The following is a 26,244-nucleotide window of genomic DNA, read 5'->3' on the forward strand; positions in this document are numbered from 1 at the left end:
ACTTTTTCTACCAAATTGAACTCCCTGAAGTACCACACTCAATCTGATTTCTTGCTCTTCCTCTTACTTTTTACTGAATAATTGTATTCTGCACACAATAAACTTTGTAGTTCAACTCACTCCCTAAGCAAATAAAAAACAAATTGGGGACTGAACCACCTTCCTAGCACCATATTCCTAGCATCATCTTCCAAATATATCTTCAAATTTTCTAAACTTGTGATTTTTTTCTTAAATTATTATCCTTTGCTCAAATATTTCATCACACTTTGCTGCCTACAGAATGACATTAGGATTTAATGTGGCATTCAAATATGCCTGCTGGTTCAATCATTGAAAATAAAGTCTTGCACATAGTAGACATTCAGTGAATATTTCTTAATTTTGTTTGGCATGTGAAAGCTAATGTGTATCAACTTGGGATATTGTTATAGAACACATTTCCATTTTCAGTTGGTTAGGATAGAGGTTTCTAATCTGTGTTCAAGAATTCTTTATAAACAGAATGAACAGACTGAGGAATTTGTCCCCTTAGCCCTGGGGCAGCCTACGGTGTTTGGAGTTGTGGGGTCAATTATTTTATGTGTTTATCTCCCTGTGCTGTACAAATAGCATCATTTTCTATGTGTGTCATGCTGTGACAAAGATTGAGAAGCACTGAGTAGCAAATGCTCTGATGTGCTCAGTTTAAAATGATTCAACAGTTAATTAATATTTCCTTCTGATTTGATTACTGAGGTAAAGCAGAATAGAATTGGTTTAATAATGGTTGTCACCTTACTGGCATATATGCGAATTCTGGTGCTTTTCCACTGCCCGCTACTGTGTAATTTTGGCTGCTTATTCTCTTGGGGACTGTTGCTATCACTAGATTAGCATTTTCTCATTTTCCCTGCAAAAAATTTTGCATGATTTTATGCTCAGTTAGAGAATCTGGTAGAAAATATATCTGTTGTTTTTGTAAATGAAATAGTATCAGAAGCTATTTTATATAATTTATAAAACTATATCTTATATTATTTGTGAATTTTAGGAATTCTGTTTGTACACACCTGATATTTTGAGGATAGCTAAGGGGAAAGCATATCCCCTGCATGTTGAAAGAATCTGTTGGTCTGTTTATATAGTATCATTTTTCAATATCTCTTTATTTAAAACCATTACTCTATAAATTACTATTACAACTCCAACACTATTTCTAGGAGAGATTGGCAGTATACAAAAAGAGCTGTCAGAATCCATACTTCTGGTAAACCCTAGAAACTACTATTGTTAGGCAACTGAAACATATTTTGATGTACAAGGGAAAATTTTCTTTGATTTTTATAAACTCAGTGTTCTTTGACCTGATTGCTATGATTTAAAAATGCATAGGTTGAAATGTATTTATCATAGAAATATTCACACAGATCTGTTACAAGAAAAGCAAACAAAAACTGAGAATTACTTTAATCCTATTTCTGGTTATATATAACTTCATATGTATCAGGCTAGAATATAGTTTCTATGCAGTTTGAAGACTTACAATCTTCACTCTTTGAGGAGCTAAAAGATTAGTCCACAAGTATTCCTTAGTAAATATGTTTTCAATTTCAGCTGAATAAATATTAGTATAAAATGAAATAATCACTTTAAAATGAAGCAGAGTTTGGCAAAACCATGTTTTTTAAAGGTCAAAGTTGTGAAGTTCTGATATATACTAACCTAGTGGAAAATTTCCTGTCTTATTGGTGTTCACATTTATAGTCCTTGTTGTTTCTCTACTTTGAAACCTATGGTGAGTGGTCTTTATAAAGACCATAATCCAAATGGATGCATATTAGTTATACAAGTGAAACACTTTGCATAAATTCCTCATGAAAATGAGCTGTAGGTGTTATGCAAACCATTCATGGAATAGAATTCTCTTCTTCATTAAAATATGGTTTATAAGCCAGATGGGTCCTTGATTGGTGGGATGAGCATTTACATCTGAATCTAGTGCTGAATTAGTCTCAATCTAACAGAGGTGTGTATTTGTTGCAGACACCTTGGTTTAGTAGAATAGACTTGTTTTCTTTCTTATAAAATACTTAATGTCATTAAGTCTCTATGTCTGTCACAGAATTATATTTGCTATTGATATTTTTATTTTTGTTTATTAAATAAGGGATAATATTTAAAATTTATCTAATCATTGCATGAAAGGTTTATACATTTATCTATTTCTAGTGTATGGGGTTCACACTCTTCCGACATTGTTTTCAACTAATAATTTCTGCAGCGCCTCAGGTAATAAAGTATAAGAGGTAGTTAGTGCCCTCAAATTGCTTACAATCAAGCCACAGAGGTGAAATTGTATTTGATGAAATGATAGCAATAAAATTCAGCCACAAAGAACTTTGGGGAAAGAGTATTCTGGGATACCAAGTTTTTAATTTGACAAGAGGTAACAAAATATTTAACTTCTAACTATTTGGATACAAAAAAATTATAAAATATCACCTTTTTTCTTGTAAATAGAATATACTGGACACATTTCAATCTCTTCAATAAGTCAAGATTAAAATAACATAAGATGTAAAGCTGTATCTTATATTATTTGTGAATTTTAGCAGTTCCATCCATACACACCTGATATTTGAGTATAGCTAAGAGAAAAGCATATCCTTTGCATGTTGAAAGAATCTGTTGGTCTGTTTATATAGTATCTTTTTTCAATATATGTTTATTTAAATCCATTACTCTATAAATCACTATTACAACTCTAGTGCTATTTGTAGGAGAGTTTGACAGTGTACAAAAAGACCTGTCAGAATCCATATTTCTGGTAAAACCCTGGAAACTACCACTGTTAGCTAACTTAAACAGATTGTGATATAAAAGGCAAACATTTTACATTCATTACAAACATTTATTCTCTGGGTAATACTGTTAAAATGTTTTATTCTGTTTGCTCATATTTTAAATAAACCCAAACTATTTTGAATTTTGTGTTCATGCATGTATGAATTACGTGCATGTGTGTGTGTAGTACGTGAGAACTTATCATTGATAGCCACTTTATAATCTTTCCGTGCCTTCCTACTTGCCTCACTCCAATTTCCTAGCTCCTAGTCAGCTCGGTTTGCCATATGCTGGGAGGCCTAAACAATGGAATTTTATTTTCTCACAGTTCTGGAGGCTGGAAAGTTCAAGATCAAAGTCCTATCAGGGTTCAGTTTCTGGTGAGGGCCCTCTTCCTGGCTTGCTGATGGCTGTCTTCTCCCTGTGTCTTCACATGGCAGAGAAAAGTGAGTGAGCTCTGGAGTCTCTTATAGGGACTTTAATAAGGATCTTATTAAATCAGGCACCCACCCCTATGAACCTCATTTAACCTTAATTAGTTCCTTACTCCAAATAGTCACATTGGGGGTTAGGGCTTTAATGTATGAATTCACGGGGGACACAATTCAGTCCTTAGCTCCACCCTTGTATTTTGCTTCTAATTAAGCTTCTTTGGGTTTAGAAATCTCATTTATTCATTAATTCACTATTTCATCGATTCACTTATTTAGTAAATATTTACTGATAGTCTCTCATATAGTATGCTTATTAGAATTTTGTTTTAAAAATGTTTTTGTTTTTATTTATTTACTTACTTATTTTAGAGACAGGGTCTCACTCTATTGCCCAGATTGGAGTGCAGTGGCTCGATTATAGCAGTGGCTCGATTTTAGCAGTGGCTCACTGAAACTTCAAACTCCTGGGCGGCTCAAGTAACCCTCCTGTTTCAGCCTCCTGAAGAGCTGGGATTAATAGGCATGAGCCACCACACCTGGCTTAGAATTTTGTATAGAGCCAAAAAAAAAAAAAAAGCTTCAGACAAGATTCTAAAGAATTTTATAATGAATAAAAAGGCACTAGTTTTAGTGCATGGGATTGGTGATTTCTCTGGGCTACTCAGATGTCTTTTATCCCTATCTCGTTTTGAGGTGTGTTACAACTATTCGATGAACTATTGAGAGATAAGTGACAAAGGAGTTCAGAGAAAGAAGAATAATCAGTATGGATGACAACAATTGGGAAAAATTTTATGGAAGAAACAAAAGTTGACTGTCTCACATAAGCTAATAAAATTACACTCATATAAAAATAGTCATGATAAAAAATTGCCATGTTGGGAATTTTCTCACTATGACACTGGAAGATTTCAGACAAGACGGGTAAATACTTGTGCTCAAATAAAGGGTTGCACAAATTATCTGTCCTAATTAAATAAACTTAATGACCATATGTGATGATATAAATGATGAAATCATTTTGTATCATAAGCTACTTAACGGTCATTCATCATGGAGGCCTCATTCTGCCAGTTACATGAGATTGGATTTGCACTTCTCAGACTGTAGTTGTCTAGGTTAGGGAGTGCATATAGTTGTTGGTTCTACAGATTGCTGATTAGGACTAGGACAAAGGTTTTTCAAACTTTGTACTCCAACTATATTTACACATACACACAAACATGCAGATACTCCATAGGCATATATAAAAGAAAGAAATAGAAGTTTCACAAACATCCTATCTGCAATATGTGCTCATTTTCTGTTCCATTCAATTTTTTTAAAATAGGTGGTTATGATCCATTAAATTCATTTTATGACTCACTTATATGTTGCAATCTTCAGCTTGAAAAAAAGGCTAATCTAAGAGTTAGGGTTATGAGTCAAAGGAAGAGGGCACAATAGGTACTAAATTCAGTCATTTGCAGTGAACATTCGTCATTGGTGGTTGTCCAACAGCTATTCCCATTTTTAACTATGCCCTGATTTTATCTGGAGATTTCCCCTCTTCTACTATGGGTATTCATGGTGCACAGTTATTTCCAATTGCCAACCTGCCACACTAATAGCTAAGGGGCAATCACATGATCTAAGCTTGGCCCATGGGATGCTGTCTCTTTAGAGACTAAATCTTCATAGAGTAGTTGAGGAAATGGTCAGAGCCTATTGATCTCAGCAACAATGTCAACATCATGCTGGTCAGGCTGTTCCAATGTCCTCTGTTTTCCTGTTTCTCGTGGCTCCCTGTGTTCTGGCCAACCATGTCTGGCCTTCCAGACTTGTCCTGTTGATCTTAGAGCAGCCCACTCCACCAAATGCTTATAAAAACCATCTCTTTTGCTTTAGTCTAATAAAATGTACTTTACTTAATTTAGATGGAGGAAAGTTCTATTGCTGATAGTCAAGAAACTTAATTGATTCCATAGTTCAAAAAGAACTACTGATAAGGTTGATATCATCTAACCACTAGACTGTCTTCCTATTGCACGTTATGGAGAGGGAAGAGTGAGTAAAGGAGAGGTTGGAAACAAAATAATTTGATATGCATATACTACTTGATGGATGGCACCAATATGTAGCAGCATTTCAGAGTGCATCATGTTTTACTTGTATTCTAATTATAAATGCCAAATGACTAGATGGCCAGTTGAAATTGACTAGGTTATTCAAAGGATTAGGGCCAAGATACATTTATTTCACTTATATAAACATTTCTTTCCTTAATGGTTATTTTGATATTTCACCTCTTTTTATTTTGTCTTGTTAAGTACAGATGGACCAGATTTTTATATGTAGATAAATTTTGTCCTTAGAGGAAAGGCATAGAAACTACCAGTTTGATCATAACCAATAATAAAATGAGTTGATGCTTTAGGTGAATGGTATTCAAGAATCTCAGAGTACCTACTCTTGCTATAATTATAATTGCTATAATTGTTTTTATATTTCAAAATATTAAGGGGGTACAAATGTTTTTTTACATGAATACCTCATATAATGCTTAAGGCAGGGCTTTTAGTGTGCCTATCACCAGAATAGTGTTTATTGTGCCCAGTAGGTAAGTTTTTATCCCTCCTTCCCTACCCTCCACCCTTCTTGGTTTCCAATGTCCTTAACATCTCTTTGTGCCTGGCTGTGCCCATTGTTTAGCTCTCAATTATTAGTGAGTACATGTGGTGTTTGTTTTTTCATTTCTGCGGTACTTCATTTAGGATAATAGTCTCCAGTTCCAACCAAGTTGCTACAAAATACATTATTTCATTACTTTTTATGGCTGAGTAATACTCCATGATGTATATGTGTGTGTATATATATATATATATATATACACACACACACGCCATATTTTCTTTATTCATTCATGAGTTGATGGTCACTTAGGTTGCTTCCACATCTTTGCAATTGTGAATTATGCTGTGATAAATATTCAAATGCAGGTGTCTTTTTTATGAAATGAGTTATTTTCTTTTGGGTAGTTACCCAGTAGTGGGATTGCTGGATTGAGCGTTAAGTCTACATTTATTTCTTTGAGGACTCTCCATACCATTTTCCATAGATATTGTACAAATTTGCAGTCCCACCAACAAAGCATTCCTTTCTCTCTGCATCCATGCCAGCATCTATTATTTTTTGACTTTTAAATAATGGCCATTCTGACAGGGGTGAGGTTTATCTCATTGTGGTTTTAATTTGCATTTCCTGGATGATTAGTTATGTGAGCATTTTTTCATATGTTTGTTGTCATTTGCCTATCTTTTGAAAAAATTCTGTTTATTTCTTTTGCCCACTTTTTAATAGAGTTGCTTGTTTTTATTTCTTGCTGATTTGTTTGAGTTCTTTGTAGAGTCTGGATATTAGCCCTTTATCAGATGTATAGTTTGTGAATATTTTTTCCCATTATGTACCTTGTTTATTTACTCTCTTGATCATTTCCTTCGCTGTGCAGAAGCCTTTTAATTTAATTAACTCTCATTTATTTATTTATTTTTGTTATTGCTGTATTTGCCTTTGGGCTCTTAGTCATAAATTTTTTCCCTAGGCCAATGTCTAGAACAGTTTTTCCTATGTTTTCCTCTAGAATTTTTATGGTTTCATGCCTTACATTTAAATCTTTTATCCATCTTAAATTAATTTTTGGATATTGATGAGAGATAGCAGTCCTGTTTCATTCTTCTGCATGTGGCTATCCAGTTTTCTTAGCGCCATTTTGTTGAATAGGGCTTCCTTTCTGCAGTGTGTTTTTGCCCGCTTTGTTGAAAATCTGTTGGTTACTATAACCTTGTAGTATAGCTTGAACTTTGTTAATGTCATATATCCAGATCTGTTCTTTTTGCTTAAGATTCCTTTGGCTGTTCAGGCTCTCTTCTGGTTTCAAATGAAGCTTAGAATTATTTTTTTCTAGATCTGGGAAATATGATGCTGGTATTTTGATGGGGAATGCATTGAATCTGTAAATTATTAATACTTTAGGCAGTATGAACATTTTAACCATGTTGATTCTACCAATCCATGAGCATGGGATGCTTTTCCATTTGTTTGTGTTATTTATGATTTCTTTCCTCAGTGTTTTGTAGTTCTCCTTGTAAAGATATTTTACCTACTTGGTTAAGTATATTCCTAGGTATTTCATTTTATTTGTAGCTATTGTAAATGGTAATAAGTCCTTGATTTGACTTCCAGCTTGACTATTATTAGTGTATAAAAATGTTACTGATTTGTGTACATTGATTTTGTAACCTGAGACTTTACTGAATTTATTTATCAATTCTAGGGGTTTTTTGGCAGAGTCTTTAGGGTTTTCTAGATACAAGATCATGCTGTTAGCAAACAGGGATAATTTGATCTCCCTTTCTCAATTTGAATGCCTTTTATTTGCTTCTCTTGCTTTCTCTGGCTTGAACTTATAGAAGTATGTTGAATAAAAGTGGTGACAGTGGGCAACCTGTCCTATTCCAATTCTTAGGGGAAATGCTTTCAACTTTTCCCCATTCAGTATGATGTTGGCTGTGGGTTTGTCATATACGGCTTTTATAATTTTGAGGTATGTTCCTTCTATGCCTAGTTTGTTGAAGGTTTTTTTTTTTTTTTTTTTTTTTATCATGAAAGGGTACTGGATTTTATCACATGCTTTTTCTGCATCTGCAGAGATGATTCTTGTCCATTTTTTTTGTTTTGTTTTGAGACAGAACCTCACTCTGTCACCCGGGCTAGAGTGCAGTGGTATCATCATAACTCATGGCAACCTCACTCTCCTTGGCTTAAGCAATCCTCCTATCTTAGCCTCCCAAGTAGCTGGAACTTCAGGTGCACACCACTGCACCCAAATAATTTTTCTATTTTTAGTAGAGATGGGGTCTTACTTCAGTTCAAGCTGGTCTCGAACTCCTGACCTCAAGCGATCCTTCTGCCTCAGCCTCCCAGAGGGCTAGGATTACAGGCATGCACCACCACATCCCTCACTTGTCAATATATTTTAATCTCTTGAGTTCATATGGTGGGAGTGTTTTCAATGAATATTTCAAAAACTGCTACATGTTCTTTGTAGATAATTTAGAAAGACAATAAGAAATGTATAAATAGAAAACTAAAAAAAAAAAAACCCTCAAAATCTCTGCCACCTAGAAATAACCATCATCAAAATGTAATGAATACTTTCTTAAACATTTCTCTATGCAAATGATGAAAAGATAGCTAGAGGTGATCTTTTATAAATAGCACATCATACATGCTTTGTTAAATAAAAATATTTTTACCCATTAGTACAATTTTACATAACTATGAACATCTAAGATCTTTTTAAAATGTAACAATGCCCAGTTCTTTTGAATATGCAAGCCTCTAGGATAATTAGGCATAATATACATAAAAGTCTTTAAAAATATTCATACCTTTTAGATAAAATCAAAGTAGCAAAATTGTTTGGTAATATAAAATATTCAGAGATGTACCTAAATGATTATCATAAAGATATTTACTGCTTTGTTATTCATAATGATAAAAAATGAGAAAATTACATTACATATGATCAAGTTGGGATATAGTAAAATAAATCGCCTTATCAGTCATACTATGTAGTACTATGCAGCTCTGCCAAACAATGTTGAGTAAAAATCAGTAATGGCATGAGAAGTTTTTTTTATCATACACTATCAAGTGAAAAAACATATGTTATAACCCCCTCCACACACACATATGCATATATATATATATATATATATATTGTTTTAGAGACAAACTCTTGCTCTGTCACTCAGGCTGGAGTGAAGTGTTCTGATCATAACTCACTACAACCTTGAACTCCTGGGCTGTGATCCTCCTGCCTCAGCCTCCTGAGTAGCTGGGACTACAGGTGTGTGCCACCATGCCCAGCTAATTTTTCTTATTTTGTTTTTTTGTAGAAACAGGGTCTCCCTCTGCTGTTCAGGCTCATCTCAAACTCCTGGCCTACATACATATATATTTACATATATAGACATACTAGAAGGATATGAACTAATTAAAATGTTTATTGTAATTTAAATTTTCTTTTTTAATTTTAAATTTATTTTGTCAGTATTTGCAGTATGTTACCTTCAAATTCAGAAAAAAAGTTATTTTACTTTTTTTTATGTCCACCTATGTCTAGGGTTGGATTTATAGGCATGATAGATATTAATTCTATTTCAAATATTCCAGTTTATAGATCAATTGTCAAGCAGGCATTTTTAAATCAAAGCACATCTGGACCTTTGGATATCTTATATTCTTATATATTTACTTATAAGTATTGGCCAATAATTTGTAGAATGACTTTTAGTTTTAAAGTTCTAAAATTTATATAAGAAAAAGGTCAATTACTATCTGATGCAGATACATATGTAACAATAAAAATCTCTATTTGCTCTAGGTACTTAGAAAATTAGATTTGTAGCTATTTTATGCCCCATGGTAAAAATGACGTAGTAATGTACTGTTAGGACGACCAACCATCCTAGTTTTCCCTGGACTGAGGGGCTTCCTGTAACAGGGAACTTTCAGTGCTAAAACCAGGATGGTCCCAGGCAAACGTTTGGTCAATCCAGCTGATCTTGTGGTTTTCTTTAAAATGTCCACATTTTATGTGTAAACTCATTGAAATTTCTACTTTGGTCTTTAAATTTTACTTTAAAGATTACTTCTTGCCTTATAAACCTTGAAGAGATTTTGGCTAGGTAAGTAAATTTTGATGCTAAAGATTAACAGTGTTCTATATTTGATTTATATAATTTAAAATGTTTTATTATTTAATCTAGAAATAGACTCGTGGAAAAAGTTTTTCATGTATCAAATCTATAAGAATAAAGATAATGTGTAAACAATGAGAATGTGAGTTTTAAAAATCATGAATGTGATTTTTCACATTGATGTTCATTTTCATGAATGAGCATGAGGAAATGCAAAGAGTGCATAATTTTTGAGGATATTCTTATATATCCTGCAAAAGCTATGTTCCCATAGAGGTCTTGTATTAGTCTGCTTGGGCTGCCATAACAAAAAAATCATAGACTGGGTGGCTTAAACAGCAGAAATTTATTTTTTCACAGATCTGCAGGCTAGGAGTCTAAGATCAGGTGCCAGCATGGTTGGGTTCCGTTGAGGGCTTTCTTCCTGGTTTATAGACGGCTGCCTTCCTGCTGTGTCTTCACTTGGCAGAGAGAGAGACAGAGAGAGAGAGAGCTCTGGTGTTTCTTCTTCTAAATGCACTAATCCTGTCATGAGGGCCAAATTTAAACCTTATTACTTCCCAAAAGCCCCATCTCTAAATACGATCATTTTGGGGGTTAGGGTTTCAACATATGAATTTTGGTGGCACACAATTGTGTCCATAATAGCATGTCACACAGAAGCACACATATCATGAAAAATCAGTGATTTCTTTCAGTTAGTTCAGCTTAGTTAATACATTGTTTAAGGATCTCAAGTCTGATTGATCACTAAAAATGTATTTATTTTATTGGAGTATATTTCACTATGACATTGTATAAGCACATTGGGGAATCACAGTTTTGACAGAATAACATGCACGAAGATGACTGTATATTAAAACTACACAACTATCATGCAACGAAATGCTTTTTAGTCATCAGAATTCAAGTTATATTGCATTTTTGTTTATGAAAATCCTTAGTGGACCTCAGTATAGTACATTAAGCAGATGAATATGTTTGCCCTTTATAGAGTCATTTATTTTATGTAAATTTTTATTGTGACTTGCTCTTCTCAAACTGTCTAGTACACTGCTGTGTTATTTGTGATGTGGAGAGGTTGCTAAGCAGTGTCACAGATTCTGGCACCAAGCCACTGAGTTGTAGCGATGCCAAACTCCGCCCTTCTCAAAGATGAGTCTAAGACATATAATACACTTTAAACACTATTGCAGATTATATGCATTTGGGTGAAGTTGCACACTAAAACATAATATTTGGTGCACAATATGCATATGAATATTGTCAAACAAAAACAATACAGTATCTTGCTGTTCTGAGATAACATATTCTGGGTCCTTGCTTCTAGATGAGAATTTTTTCTTTAGCATGTAAATATCATTATTTTTAATTTGCTCTTCATGAATTTGGCAATCTATACTTGCATAGTTCTGTGTAATGGCTTACTTTAACATTGTTTGAATGGTGATGGCTCTGTTGTTTATTGATTGATTGATTATGGGAATGAAGTGATTGAATGAAAGATAATCTGGAATTGTCAGGGCTTAGAATGTTTTTGTGGTTTGAATTATTTCTCCCTGGCTGTTTTTCAACTATTTTAGCCATAGGTAGACAGATACTTGCATGGTAGAGATCTAAGTCAAAATGGAACTAATTGGAGGTGGAGGGAAGTGGTGATTGTGGGGAGAGAGAAAACCACTTAAATCATATGGATGATTCTGTGAAATATAAGACTATATTAGTATGCAGATTGCATCTGATGCTCTTATAAATAATGTGTTAATAGAAAAGCAACCATTTGCTTTAAGTAAATGGTATTACGTGCAACACTTTTGTAGATGATTTGTGGGGCTTGTAGGGATGATGATACTTCTCCCACTGTACATATATTGCTTTAACTATGTGTTCAGGAAAATGTATGAATCAAAAAAGCAAAGTAAGCAAAATATGGCAACCAACATTTATTTTAATTATGTGGTATTGGAATGTGTCCTCTTAATATTTTTTATGAGGGATGGCTTGTAGAGGTACCATAGAAAATAAAATTAAGCATTAAATATTACCTGATTATGAACCCTCAGTCTTTCCTGCATTTGCAGAGTAATAAAGCATATTTGTGTTCCATTTTGATCTTGTTTTATTTCTTTTATGATAGTTAGCTTTTCTCTTGAAACTTGTCCTAAATTGAGTTTAGGCTGCATTCTGCAGTGTCAAGAAAATTGATAATGTTTATTTCTTAGCACCGTGCAGTATATGATTTTACTAACTGTATTAATATTACAAAACGAGGGTAACAAAAGGGGCTTTTTGCCTTCACTCTTTGTTCAATAAATCGAACATAAACATGGTATGCGCATGGCTTTTCAGTGAACTCTGCCATTTTATTTGTCTTTTATCTTGAAAGTTTATTGCTTTACATGGCTTAAATTGATTCAGGGTCTGAACTGTTTAATCTTGGATGTTTTAGATTATTAATGTCTCAGCCAGAGTGTTTGAGAAAGTCAAATGCTAAAGCTCCTTGCACATGTACAGTAGGTGCAGTGTATGCATTTGAATGACTCATTCCTTGGCATGTGAGCTTTGCTCTGCCCAGTTGTTTTTGAAAATGCATTGCATTTCTAAATACGTATCTAAAATATTGGCACTTTTCCATGGTTTATTCTGTCTTCCTCAAACTCAAGACTTACCATTGACCATGTCTAGTTCCATTTCTAGCTTTTCCTAGCGGAACTTCCAGGAAAAAGCCTAAGTAGTAGTTTAGAATTCATTAAAATCTTTTAATCATTCTAAGTTAATGATTATGCAACAAAAATGGTATTATTTTTATTTGAAGTTTCTTTATCATTTTCTTTTTTTCCCTTTTAGCACTACTAATTTTAAAGTTTCTATTATTCAAATATGTGCCCAATTCTTTCAGTAACTACTGATGAAGTGCCTATTTTTCTTTTCTTCATTGTGGTCAAACTAGGATAGTTTATTAGGGAAGGGAGAAGGGGAATAGTATAACAGGGCCTGGATCCCAAAGAAAGAAAAAAACCTCATAATTTTTCAGTACTTATTCTGTGCCAAACACTGTGCTAGAAATTTTGATATGTGCCTTGCACTTAAAATCTGGTCAAACATGAATGGAACTGGAGGTCATTATGTTAAGTGAAATAAGGCAGCACAGAAAGGCAAATATCACATGTTCTCACTCATATGTGGGAACTAAAGAAGTTGATCTCATGGAAGTAGACAGTAGAATGATGGTTACCAGAGGCTGGGAAGGGGGTGTGGTGTGTGTGTGTGTGTGTGTGGGTAAGGGGCATGAAGAAAGGTTGGATAATGGGTATAAACATATAGTTACTTAGAAGGAAAAGGTTCTAGTGTTTGATGGCACAATAGGGTGACTGTAGTTAACAACTTTTTTGTGTGCATTTCAAAATAACTAGAAGAGAAGACTTAAAATGTTCCCAATACAAAGAAATGATAAATGTTTGAGGTAATGAATATCTTAAATACCCTATTTGATCATTACACATTGTACGTATGTATCATAATACCACACATGCCCCATAAATATGCACAAATGTTATGTATCAATAAAAAAGGAAAAAGATAAAAGAAAAAAATTTTGTTAAAGATACATGCATACCACTTACTTGGTATAATAGGTGTATATTCTAAAACTTTAAAAATTATAATGTACTATATGTGTGTCCACTACTCTACACTGTTACAAAATTTATACTGAAATGATTTTTACAGGCATGAAAAAGCATAGGCGCTCAGAGGAAAGAGCAATCAGTATGGAGCTGGTCTGGACAGATGAGCCTGAGAAGACAATTGAGCGAGATTGAACTAGAGATAGTATGTTTATTACCATTTGTTTAACACAGACCTCAAAAGCACTATTACACATTTTTCATTTACAACTTATAACAACCCTTTGAGAAAAGTAGTTGAATTATTTCTCTTTTAAAACATGGTAAATGAAATTTAGAAAGATGAAGTGAAATTACACCCAAATGACTTAGTGATGCACCTCTATCTTCTGTTGCCACCACGCAAGCCCAAATTATCTCATGTTGTAGCCAGATCATGCTGCGATGATTAAAGGTCTCTGATTAAAACACTTTCATGGGTTTTCATCATGCTTTAAATAAAATCTAAACTCTCACCATGATCTATAACAGTGCTCCCCAACATTCTTGGCACCAGAGACCAGTTTCATGGAAGACAGATTTTCCACGGATGGTGTGTGGTGGGGAGGAGAGAAATGGGGAGTGGCTGTAAATACAGATGAAGCTTCACTAACTCACCTACTGCTCACCTCCTGTGGCATGGTTGCTAACAGGCTGGTCCCTGGCCTGGGGTTTGGAGACTGCAGATTTATAGTACCTACAGGAGTTGGCCTTTGTCTTCTCTATGGGACCCCACTTCGTATTACTCTCCCCTCCCTAATGACAGCCTATCCACTCTGAGCCTCCTTTCTCACCTCTAATGGATCCAAGGTTCTGCATGAGCCCGTTTAGAGTGGACACTGTTGACTGCCTATCTAGCTTCCATTCACCTCCAGCCTTTCACTGATGCCATCTATTTTTTTTTTGTTGTTGTTCAAGTGTTCCCTTCTTCCCATCATAGCAATATGGTTTGTGAGATTGACTCCTGCTCCAGGAATAATTCTGAGTAGTTGAAGCCATTCGTGGTGTTCCCATTCCTTTGTTAGTGATTGAGCCAGGAGCCAAGGCCCATGCCAGGCAATATAAGGACTTTCCTTGGTCACAGGGATTGAGTTAGAAATGGGCAGATGACTATAGTCAATCCAGTGACACACAGGGAAAGCTCGCTAGAGGTGTCTTCAAAATATTTCTTGTTCTTAAAATAGATCACCATGAAGAAACAATCTCTTTGTCTGTATATTTCCATGAAAAGCTCGGACTTACCACTAGCTCAGGATTGAGGCTGACACACAGCAGAAGGCCAAGCTGAGAAGATTATAGGGCGGCCGGATTGATACAACCCTTAACAATGCTTTTCTTTGAACTTCCACTCAGGTCAGCTAATATCTTACATCTTTCAATTAAACTAGTTTTGTTTGCTTGTTTTTTTTCTGATGCTTGCTAATTAGGATAGTTGGCAAGGTTCCTCCTCCTGGAATTCTCTTTCCCCTCATTAAATGTCTACTTTCTGCTTGGTGTTAAGGTCTCAACTATTCCCTCCTCAGAGAGGGCTTCTCTGATATGCAATCTAAAACACCCCTCTCTATTAGCCATTATCTACCTCAATATTATTTTATTTTCTTCATAGCCACTTATTACTACCTTCTTATTCATTAGTGTTTTGTTTAATGTCTGCCTTCTCTCATTAGAATGTTAGCTCCATGAGAGCAGGAAGCTTGTCATCTCAATTTCTGTCACATCAGCAATTTTAACTATACCTTTGTCCCTAATTGATGCTCAATATTTGTTGAATAAATGGATAAGTGGAAGAATGAGATCTCAAATTTTCGTACTTTGGCTCCAAATTATATATTCTATCTGCTTCACTTTGCTCCCTGGAAAGAAGGGAAATGGTAACCCCAGTAGAAGGAATAGCAAAAACAAAGGACAAATAAAGTATATTCCAGAGAGACTAAAAAAATCCACTTTTATTGACTGAAAACCAATTGATTCAAATTCTGAACCAATATCAAGTATTTCAGTTAAACATGAGCTTTAAAAATACAAATCAACTGGATTTAGAATATAGGAGAGTAAAAATTTAGTATATGTATATTTATACATTTATATATGTACATATATACAAATTAAAATTTATTTGTATTTACAATATGCAAAGAAATTCAAGTCATTGCACAGAGTGGGCATTCAATAAATATACATTTGTTTTATGATTGCAAATGACTTATATCATCACAAGATTTTATCTGCAATGAATGGCTTGTGGCTTAACTGAATTATAGAACCTCAGACTTTAAATAGCCCAGCCAGAGGGAGGCTACCAAGTCTTGAAGAGCCTTACAAATGAGAAGAAACAAGCAAATGCAAGCTCCGCTGGGGCTCCAGTGAAGAAGCCTATGTGTAATATGGCCACAATAATAATAATAATGCTTTTCCCAAAGGGATATGATCAAGATTAAACAAACTAATATGTCTTACCAATACCTAAAATCTATCAGAACAGTACTTGGCATGGAGTAAGCACTTGGAGGACACATAACCTGTGAACAAATGAAGTCCAGGGACCATTTCCAATTAATCAAATCCTGTTTATAGACTTAAAATGCGATGTATTCAAGTCTCAAACCAATCTCACATTGATAAACTTCATTAGAAACACTGAAATATTTTTCTACAAATAAAATTTGTAGAATTTTATTCTTACTAAGTAAAACACAATACACAGTCTGTTCATTAACCAGAATGTAACAGCTGTCTCAACCACCATAAGCTCAGGTGATTTTTACATTTTCTAAATTTACAGTTAACAAAACAGCATCATCCTTGAGATGGGGCAATTACCCTGAGTGATCTGGTCGTGTAAAGTCAGATGACTCACAAATTGGAATAAATCAGATAGGCAGCAGGGAGTTTTCAGTGTCGTGCTTAGGCAGGTGCTATAAGCATCTGGTTCTTCACAGAGAGCTGTACAACAGCTATTTGAAGAATTTTATTTTGGAGATATGGACATCTCTTTTAAAACTGTCTGATAGAAAGACAGTTCTCCACTAAGACAGAAATAATAACACACATGGGCTAGTTGTGAGGGTTAATTTTGGACTGTCCTATCAGAAAATGGGAAAGAGAAAAATTATCTAAGAGAGACAAAACTTTTTCCTGGCAGTAAATTCTAGAACAGATTTTTGATTTGGGATATTTTCCCCCACTTAGGCATTGGAGGGATGCAAATTTTAAATGTAAAATTATATAGCTTATTTATATTACATGGCTGTTTTTTCCCTAGCAATACTATCTTAAAATTAAGAATATATGAATTATATGCAACTGAATTCAGGTGTTCTTATGAGGTGTTAACTATGATTAATTATTTTTCATTTATTTACCAAAATTTTGGTTAGCACTAAATAGCAGACTAATATCTAGGTAAAAATTACACTCTATGAAGAAGATTTAGAGTATAGATTCTTCATGCTGCTGAGAAGGAAGCCACAAATTTGGAAACTATGTAAACAGGATCAATATAAGTAAAATCATACCTAAGCACATCATGGCAAACTGCTGAAAACCAAATATAAAAAGAAAAATCTTAAAAGCATCTAGATGAAAAGACATATTAATCACATGCAAGATTATGATAAAAAGAACGACAGCTAACTTTTCATCAGGAACAATGGTGGCCAGACAAATGTAACTTCATCTTTAAGGTGCTGAGACGAAAATAATAATTGTCCTCTTGGAATTCTATATCTATTGAAAATCTCCCCCCAAAATACAAGCAAAATAAAGACATTTTCAGATGAATAAAAGTTGAGAAAATTAATCATTGGCAGACCTGTACTATAGTGTGAAGGAAAATAAAAATCTCATGACCACCTTCCCAACTTCTTATTCAAAAGAGAGAGTTGATGTTCCCCTTTATGGGTGTCCTTTTGCTCTGATTTTTCATACTTCCATCATTCTTGCACTGATTCCTTCTCTTCTGGAGCGGCTGTTGCTTGTTATTTTTGGATTTTCTTTTGTTAAGATGGGGCCTTCCCCTGCTCCCATCTTGTAACAGTGTGTCTGTAGCACATGTTGGTTAAGAACTTTTGGCTTTGCTCTTGGATGCTTTAATGGCATTCTAAGTTCTGGATGGTTGCCTTGGTTATAGATATCCTTAGTGTGGTGGTTTTCTCAGTTGCTAGCTGTTTGTAGGCCGTAGCAGTGATGAGCTATGTGAATGGGCAGATTACCTGTATCTGTTTGATGAGGGAGGACGGAAATCTTTTAAATCCTTTCTCTTTCCCCAGTCCTGTGGTCTTTTTAACAGTGTGAATTGTATTGGCATGCCCACTTTAATCTCTGAGACAGTAGGTGGTGTTCTGGGTAAGAATCAACCACAACCTGCATGATTTAGTCAGTAAATGTTGTAAGGGCTGTGCAAATTGACCTCCCTGTCAGTAGGTGGCACTTTCCAGAAAAAAAAAACAGCTGCAGTGTTGTTTTTGGGACTTGTGACTGGTTCTAGCCCCTCAGGTGAAGAACTTGAATGCCCCAGGTGGTGGGCAGAGCCCTACAACTTCCGGGTGAGTACTTATTCTCCACCACAGCAGATGCAGGTGAGGGAGTAAGGCTGGGTGGAACTGGATCAGGTGAGCCTGACCTCAAGCTCCACAAAAGCTGGTAAGGTAGTGTCTGTGCTGTAGAACTGACCTTTGGTTTTTATGTGCCCTGTTATTGGTTTGGAAATAATCACTTACTGTCAGCTGCTGTTTTGATACTGGCCACTGTGCCTTCCAGCAAATACCTGGTGGACATTTTGATGTTCTCCTGTTCTCAGGTCATTCCCAGGCCCTTTTGTTACACTGTTTCCTCCTGCATAGTCACTGATATCATGTAGGTTTTGCGGCTAATAGTGGTTTATTGCTACTTGCTTGGATTTTGGGGTTTGGTATACTTTGATACCAAGTGTAAATTTGTTCATGGGTTTGAGATTTTGCTATTTTGTTGACCTATCTGTTTTTATGATATTTTTCAGGAATTATTTCAGGGATTATTCAGAGATATGCAAACTATGCTGCTTCTGTCACCAATTAGTTTTAGGTTAAAATATTTTGACTTTCATGAAGCTTGAAATTACTTGATATTTTTCCAGGTGCATGTAGGTAAAGCTTTCCTTTGTACATTTTTCAATTTCAAGGGCTTCTAGGCACTGATTTCTGTAGGCTAGCATACTCAGGGCTATAGTGGAAAATGGGGAAGGAAGTTCAGAGCATCTCTATGTGGGCATTTCTGCTTCTCAAGGTTGGTATTTGGAATTGGATATGTGGACCATGCTTATGTGTATAGAAGGGAACAGTCTTCCTCTGAGTATTCTAAAAACATTGAAGCCCCCGCTGAATTTTGGTGCTTTTGTCGTTAATATTGCTTGTGATAGCACATGCCATTCTTATCTTTTGGTTCAATAAGAACCATTTAATTTCAGGTTTTATTTTATTCATTAACACAGCAAGGGCCTGAAGTGGATTTCTATTAACATGATACTCCCCCCACCCTTTTAGGACATACTATTAATTACAATTTGTAAAAATTAATATAAAACTCAAAGTTCTATGAATGTCTGTCCTCTATTATTCCAATTGGAGTCTTGAAAGCACTTAGCCTAAGAGCTGGTGAAAGGCAACAGATCAATAGTATTATCAGGAATTTTGTACAATTCTTCTCTATTCAGATAACTGAATATCAATGGCCAAAATGACAACTGTTTTGGAGACGTTGACTCTCACTGTACGCATTCCTGTATGCTGCCCAGATGTGTGGCGAGATGAACAAAGATGGATGCTTTTCTGAGGAGAATTTCTATTGATTTTCTTGCTCCTCTGTAGTATGAAACTTGCTGTTAGACCTCATTTTAGTCACCAGAATTCCATTTAATATTTTGTTTGCTCTTTGAAAGTAAAGTTAAAACTGAAATACTTCAGTAAGGCATTCTCCTTGATATTAGCAGGATTGCATTTAATTAAAGGCTATTTTGAGAACTAAACAGTGTTACTGTTTGCATTAAATGTACTTTGGGAAAATGGAACAGATTATTGGTTGTACTGTTTTAACATATTAACTACTCATTGAGTATGTTTTATGTTTTTATGCAGAGCTTTGCTTAACATCTTATTTACAACTAAAAATATTGGGCTTTCTTTTAAATATTTTATTATTGAATGTAATTAAATATGTATATGAGTAGAGGGATTAAATAGTTTCTAATGATTAATTTCTGGTTTTATTGATACTTTATCTTCATAAACCTAACAAACATCATTAAAATGTTTATCCTTTTTCTTTCTATTTAGTGTATATGTGATATTTATAAAAATATAAAACCAACCTTGTTTCCTGTGTCTTCTTAGCAAAAATTCCATTTGTATTTAGTGATTATTCTGACCTTTTTCCTCCAGTTTTTGCCAATTGCTGATTAATAATTAATTTTATTACTTATGAAATAGTTATGTTGTTTAAATGTGAGCAACGGTTTTTCAGAATCAAGCCAAAGTATTGTTATTTTGGTTGTGCAGAAACAGGTGCAATAAATCGGAAATCTACTAATTAGTTTAGGCAGAGATCTTAGTAAATTCAAGTGTATTTCAAAAACTTAGACATGAAATGCTCTGTTTTAACATTTGCTGCATTGTTTTCCATTTGCTAATAAATCACTTGGGAGGAGAGATTTCATCTAATGCATTTTTGTATCATCAACACTTAATGGATTTTCTTGTACACATTAAATTCTCAAGAAATCTTTGATACATAAGATAGTAATTGAATGAATTATGTATTATTTATTTGTTTCAGTTTATTCATATAAAAGAACAAAGATAAGAGAGTTGATTTTCTAATTTCTCTTAGGAACTTTGCCCACTATGCTACTCTAGATACCACATCTACTCTTTACTCTTCTCCACCTTGCTCTCTGTCCTGGAAAGTTGAGTTGAATGGACACATCAACAAGCCTCATAGCTCTCTGGGTTCTAGCTGGATTTGGCCCATGGAGAGCTGTGGTAGGAGATCAGAGTGAGGGCCGAGAGTGTGGTCACCTAGTGCTTGCTGTGTCATGCACCTGAAAATTACTACTTTTCTACAAATAAGCCATTCATATGACCCTCTTAGCTGGTCCTGGAAACCTCTTTCTCTTCTGGTTGTCCCTTTGGACCTCAGGGTGGTAATAGCCTAGCTACTGGTAGCCTTGAGTTCCTCTTCTATCCTTGAAGTGAATAGTCCTTTTGTAAGTAAACTTTCCTTGAAGTGTTCTAATTTGTGCCACATGGTTGCCATTGCAACCTCCACTGACTCATGCATCTTATTGTGATTCTGTTTTAAAATTCTTATTCTTTTATTAAATGCTCTGTCAGCAGAACTTTCCACAAAAGGAATCACAATTTACAAATTTTATATAATTGAAGTGTTTTTGAGAACATAAAGCAAATGTATCAATCTTTTGAAGAAAATCATGTCCCTAATCCATGTACTTAATCCCACTATAAAGCGGACTAATATTATTTAAAAATTAATGTATTCATTAATTCTATAAAAAACTGAATAAACACTGTGTGCCTGAAGATATATATATATATATATATATATATATATAAAAAGATGAAGAAAACTCAGTGGGTAACTTTAAAATGCTCATAATTTAATGTAGGAGACTGATATATGAGTAAATAAAAACTAAATGAAGATCAATATTATCTTCAAGGTACATATTTAAAATACTATGGTAATACAAATGATTTTTCCTAGGGAACTATTAAATATAGATAGTTTCCTAGATAATAGTATGCTAGGCATCATTCTTAGTTCTCTACAAATACTGACTCACTTAGTCTTTTTTTTTTTTTTAAGAATATAAAACCATTTATTGACCACTGTTCACCAGTATTTACAATGAAGTAAACAATATACAGTTGGATAACATTTTGATTACTACAAAGTTGTTTTTTTCTGGCTTCTGCTGAACCAGTAACCCAAATACTGAAGAGATTGAGCCTACATGTAAGAAATGAATTGGAGTAGGGAAAAAACATGCAGGTCAAAATTTAGATTACAAAAATTTGTTCACCCATTTATGTCAGCAGGTCTGAAACTGCCAGTATCTCTTATTATCTGATTAGGTTTCCATGAGCCAGACCTCAGATATTCCATTAATCATGACGTTGTTAGTCAACGTAGCATAGGGATTTCAACTTTTTGTAAAGGAATGGCTCACTAGGGGAATCTTTAATGTCCATGTAACTAAGGCTTGTTTGTTTACCACATTAGAACACACCAGAATTTGACTAGTTTCCTCATCTGGGTGGAGAGATTGTTGGTAGTGATAAAGCTTTTCCTTTTAGGAATTTTGCAAACACAATGTTGCATTTATATGACTATACATACCGATACAGATTTCTATAGGGCTGCCTTTAAATTATCCATTTAAATTGTCCAGTTAAGAATCAACTATTCAATTTGAAATGTTATAGCTTCAGGAAAATTTTCAATTCTTAGGTTACTCAGAATGATGGCATCACACACACATGGGCTTACCCATGATTTTGGTTTTGGTGAATGTTTAAAAACAAAGAAAATCATTTACATATGCATTTTATGCACACACACACACATAAACAAATTTAAAAAACCCAAAGTTGTCCTCAGGCATGACTTAAACACAAGTTCTGATTGAATAATGGCTATGGAAATTTCCCCTAGCATTTAGAATAGCTGTTTCCTAGTGCAGAGGAAATAATATACCATGGTATTGAATGTTCTTTTCTGATAAAGGAAGCAATTACAGAAAGCTTTTATTTATTTGTTTAAAGTACCCAGTGCTATTGATGCAACCCCCTCCCAACAACTCTTTTTCAAATACCACTTTCAAAATGAACATATCAAACTTGATTTATTAGAATGTTGTTATTTCTTCACCCTAGTAAATCAAAAACCAAGACCCAGATATTATATATATATATATATATATATATGCATATATATATATATAAATATATATAAAAAGCAATACAAATAAATATTGAGCTTCATCTTCTGGACAAGAATGCCAAGTTAGTCTCTCTTCATAAAAAGTGATTACAATTTAAGGACACTTCATATTTGCTTCTTTTGCCAGCACCAAATCTGCCTCATCTGAATGTTTCCATTTCATGAGAAACATTCATTCTCTGCTCTGTTTGTGGCACAAATTATTCTTTCAGGACTGAGACCTTCGGCAAAGCCTCTTGGTTTGTCAGCAGCATCTCTTTTCATCTTTGATTTGCTATCATCAGATTCATGGTCAGATAAAGATTTTCTTTTTGTTCCATCTTTACCAGCTTTTTGAGAATTAAGAAATGCTTCAATTAACCCTGGACAATCTAAATTTTCTTCAGGTTCCCAAGTATTTTTGTCAGCATCTGTAAATCCCTTCCACTTCAGGAAATGCTCTGCTTTTCAATTTACTACATGTCGCTTCAGTACTTTTTCCACCACAAATTCTTCAGGCTCTGCCTCTTCAACCTTTTTACTCTTTCCATTCTGTTTCTTTCCCATTTTTTGCAATGTAGTTTTATTGGGGGCCATTTTTTATGGCAGACTTGACGAGCTATTATTCACCGCCTCCAAGCTGCTCTGGGTCTAAGGCATCTCTCTTTATGCCTTTTAAATTTTTCCATCTTATGAAGTTAGTACTTTTAATTATTCATTTTACATATGAGGAAACTGAGGCACAGGGAAACTAAGGAATTTGCCCAAACTAATACAGCTGCTCATTAATATAGCTGAGATTAAAGTCCAGGCAATGATGTTCTAAAGCCCATGCTCTTGGTCACCCTGCTGTGTTAAGACTTTACTAGAGTCACACTCAGTCCTTTTTACACAGCCTTATTCATCCTGCCTCTTGCAAGAGGAAATGCATAACTGGTTGGTGAATTTAACAGAAGAAGCTGAGTTTGAATGATTCACTCTTTTCTCTTCCCTTTGGTTTTCTGTCTACCAAGAGGAACGACACAATTTAATTTCCTCTCTGCTGTGAGGGAAGTTTGATAGTAGGTCAGGTGCTTCCATTAAGGATGTGGTTTGAGACTATCCTGTGCTGGTATAACTAATTTAGGAGCAGCAAGCCTGCTGCTGTTGTTGACCTACCTGGTGTCTACAATCAACATTATCAAGAATAAATATATTTTTCCATTTGCCTGGCTATTGCATCTGTCTCTCAAACGTTTTCCTAATTCAGACAGAGAGGAAAGGGAGAGTGTGTATTTAGCTTTTCAAACCCCAACAGCTGAGGAGTGAGGAAGGGCATTCCAGGCTGAAGTAGGAAGTGGTTTGGCTTATTTGGGTGTCTTGTCAGGTTGACCTGTCCATTCCTTTGTAGCTCACTACCAGTTGAGGATCAGACTGAGATGAAATTTGTATTTTTAACTTCACTCTTTGTAACATGTTTTATAAACTTAAACTGTAGGGAGTCACTGGTAGGTGCCACTTTTAGGAAAGAATAAGACTAGAGAAGGAATTTAAGAAAAATAAGATGGCAATAGGGACAAATGCAGCCGAGGGGTTGAAGGAGAAGGGGGCTGTTCGTTGTCATTGGCAATAGGAAGATCTTTGGGGATATTCTTGAGAATAGTTTCAGGGATGGAAGCCTAATTATAATTATATAATTGTAATAGTTTGAACAATATATTATGATATAACAATATAATATAGTTTGAGAGATGATAAAAAGGGCAGATGGAGGGTAGATTTTTTAGGAAGGTTAGATGTGAAGGAGAGGAGAGAAAAATTTAAGTAGCTACAAGGAGACACAAATAACTAGGGATTTGTTTATCTGTTTTGGTGTTTTTTAAAGGATCAAAGAGATTTGAAAATAGTTCTAAGCCATAGAGAAAACCAGCAGCAATGTTGAAGAGATTAGGACAGGAAAAGGAAGACCCGAACTTGAGATGGACGCGGACGCATACATGCAGCCATTTCTCCGTGGTCATTAACTTGTCAGACTCTTCTCCAGTGCTGCTCACAGGCTGAAAGCGTTTACACTTCTAAATGTTGAGATGCAATTCGAATCTTTGCTCAGAGAATATGTACTAAATACTCTTCACCATTTAAATCCACATTGTAAATCTCCACTTGCTTTCTGTCTAGGATTTAAAAAAAAAATTAGCTCTGTGTTTTCTGGAAGCTTGCTTTCTGTCTGAATATGGTGACTTTGCGTAGTAGCTCTCAAAGTGAGCCTAGGGAGGAAGGCCAGCAGGGGGAGAAGGCTCCCCAGCATATGTCCTTTGAAACACTTCCCAATGGTGTCCACAGGGGAGAACTAAGGACTTAAAACCTTCAAAATGAAGAATATCCTTTCTTCTCCAGGGTGGGCCTATCCTTGATCTAGTCCCAATCCAAGACAATGCTAAGCACCATTTATATATTATCCATGCTACTTCCAACTCTCTGCCAAGGAGGAGTGTTTTGGAAGTGGTTGCATGGTTTATTTGGTTTCATGGCCAGAGAGAGGGGCTGCCCACAACACACTGCCAAGTTTTGAGGAAACTATTTTCCTGGCTAGTGTGTTAGGACCACTTTTTTGGAACTTCTGAAATAATTGGTGGGATTATGGTGACATCATGACACTCATTGAATCTGGCTTCATGTTACATGACATCCCTATTTTCTTACCTCAGTTGGAGCACAGGCGACCAGTATATTTTTATCATCTCTGAGAAACATGGAAGGCAAGTTGTTAGAATCTCTTAAAAATCTCCCAATCAAGGGATTCTTTAGGGCCTCCTTTTCTTTTAACTCAGCACAGTTTAACTCTAGGAAAAGTTAAATTTTTCCAAGTTTTGGTTAGATTTCAGCTGTCAGTCACTGACATACTCTCCAGAGAATAAATGTTTTCTTTCCACAACCTGCAGATGTTTTTCTCTCTTATGTAAACCTTAAAATGAAAGCTTTAGGTACTATTACGAACATTCTTAGTGTTTTAAAAAAATCGATGCTGTACAGATTCAAGATGCAGTTGACACTTTGACTCCATCAGAAAATCAACAGCACTAACACACCAATTTTGCTTGTTCAGTCAGAGACCCTGGGAAATGAAAAGTCAACTTTACAGCTCCACTGTGAATCTGTGAATGTGAAATGGCCATCAGAGGAGGGAAGCTGCTTGTCTTCATTTAACAAACTGATGTCTCAGGATTATATAAATTTGTTTTTCTGCTTGAAATAAATTTTCAAAGTATCTCTGTAGAGAGAAATCAGTTACAGAAATTCTGCTTTATTATTCATTCTCTTTAGTGAGAAGAAACATTTAATGACCTCTAATGGCTACATAGCAAGAGCCAATAAATAATGTGACTATAATTCACATTTTCTTTACTCAACATTTATTTTATCTCAGTAGTATCCCATTTAACCTTTAAAACTGTCCTTTCCCCCTCTTTTGCTAAGAATACAGATTTCTTTTGGTTCATTCTGATAATAGACCACTCTTTACTGAACATTTCTAAATCTGGGTGGCAGGTCATGAAATTCTTGAAAGATTTCCTGAAAGGATTTGAAGGGCTAAGAAATCCACAAAAGCCCTTCTCTTTCCAT

The 26,244-nt window shown here is 34.9% G+C and overlaps 1 pseudogene; it reads right to left on the minus strand.

Moving 5' to 3' along the window:
- Window positions 1–22,862: 22,862 nt before the first annotated feature.
- Window positions 22,863–23,238, minus strand: LOC138398311 (chromobox protein homolog 3-like; annotated as a pseudogene).
- Window positions 23,239–26,244: the final 3,006 nt, after the last annotated feature.

Source organism: Eulemur rufifrons, chromosome 17 (genome assembly GCF_041146395.1).
Source record: "Eulemur rufifrons isolate Redbay chromosome 17, OSU_ERuf_1, whole genome shotgun sequence".
NCBI classification, from domain to species: domain Eukaryota; kingdom Metazoa; phylum Chordata; class Mammalia; order Primates; family Lemuridae; genus Eulemur; species Eulemur rufifrons.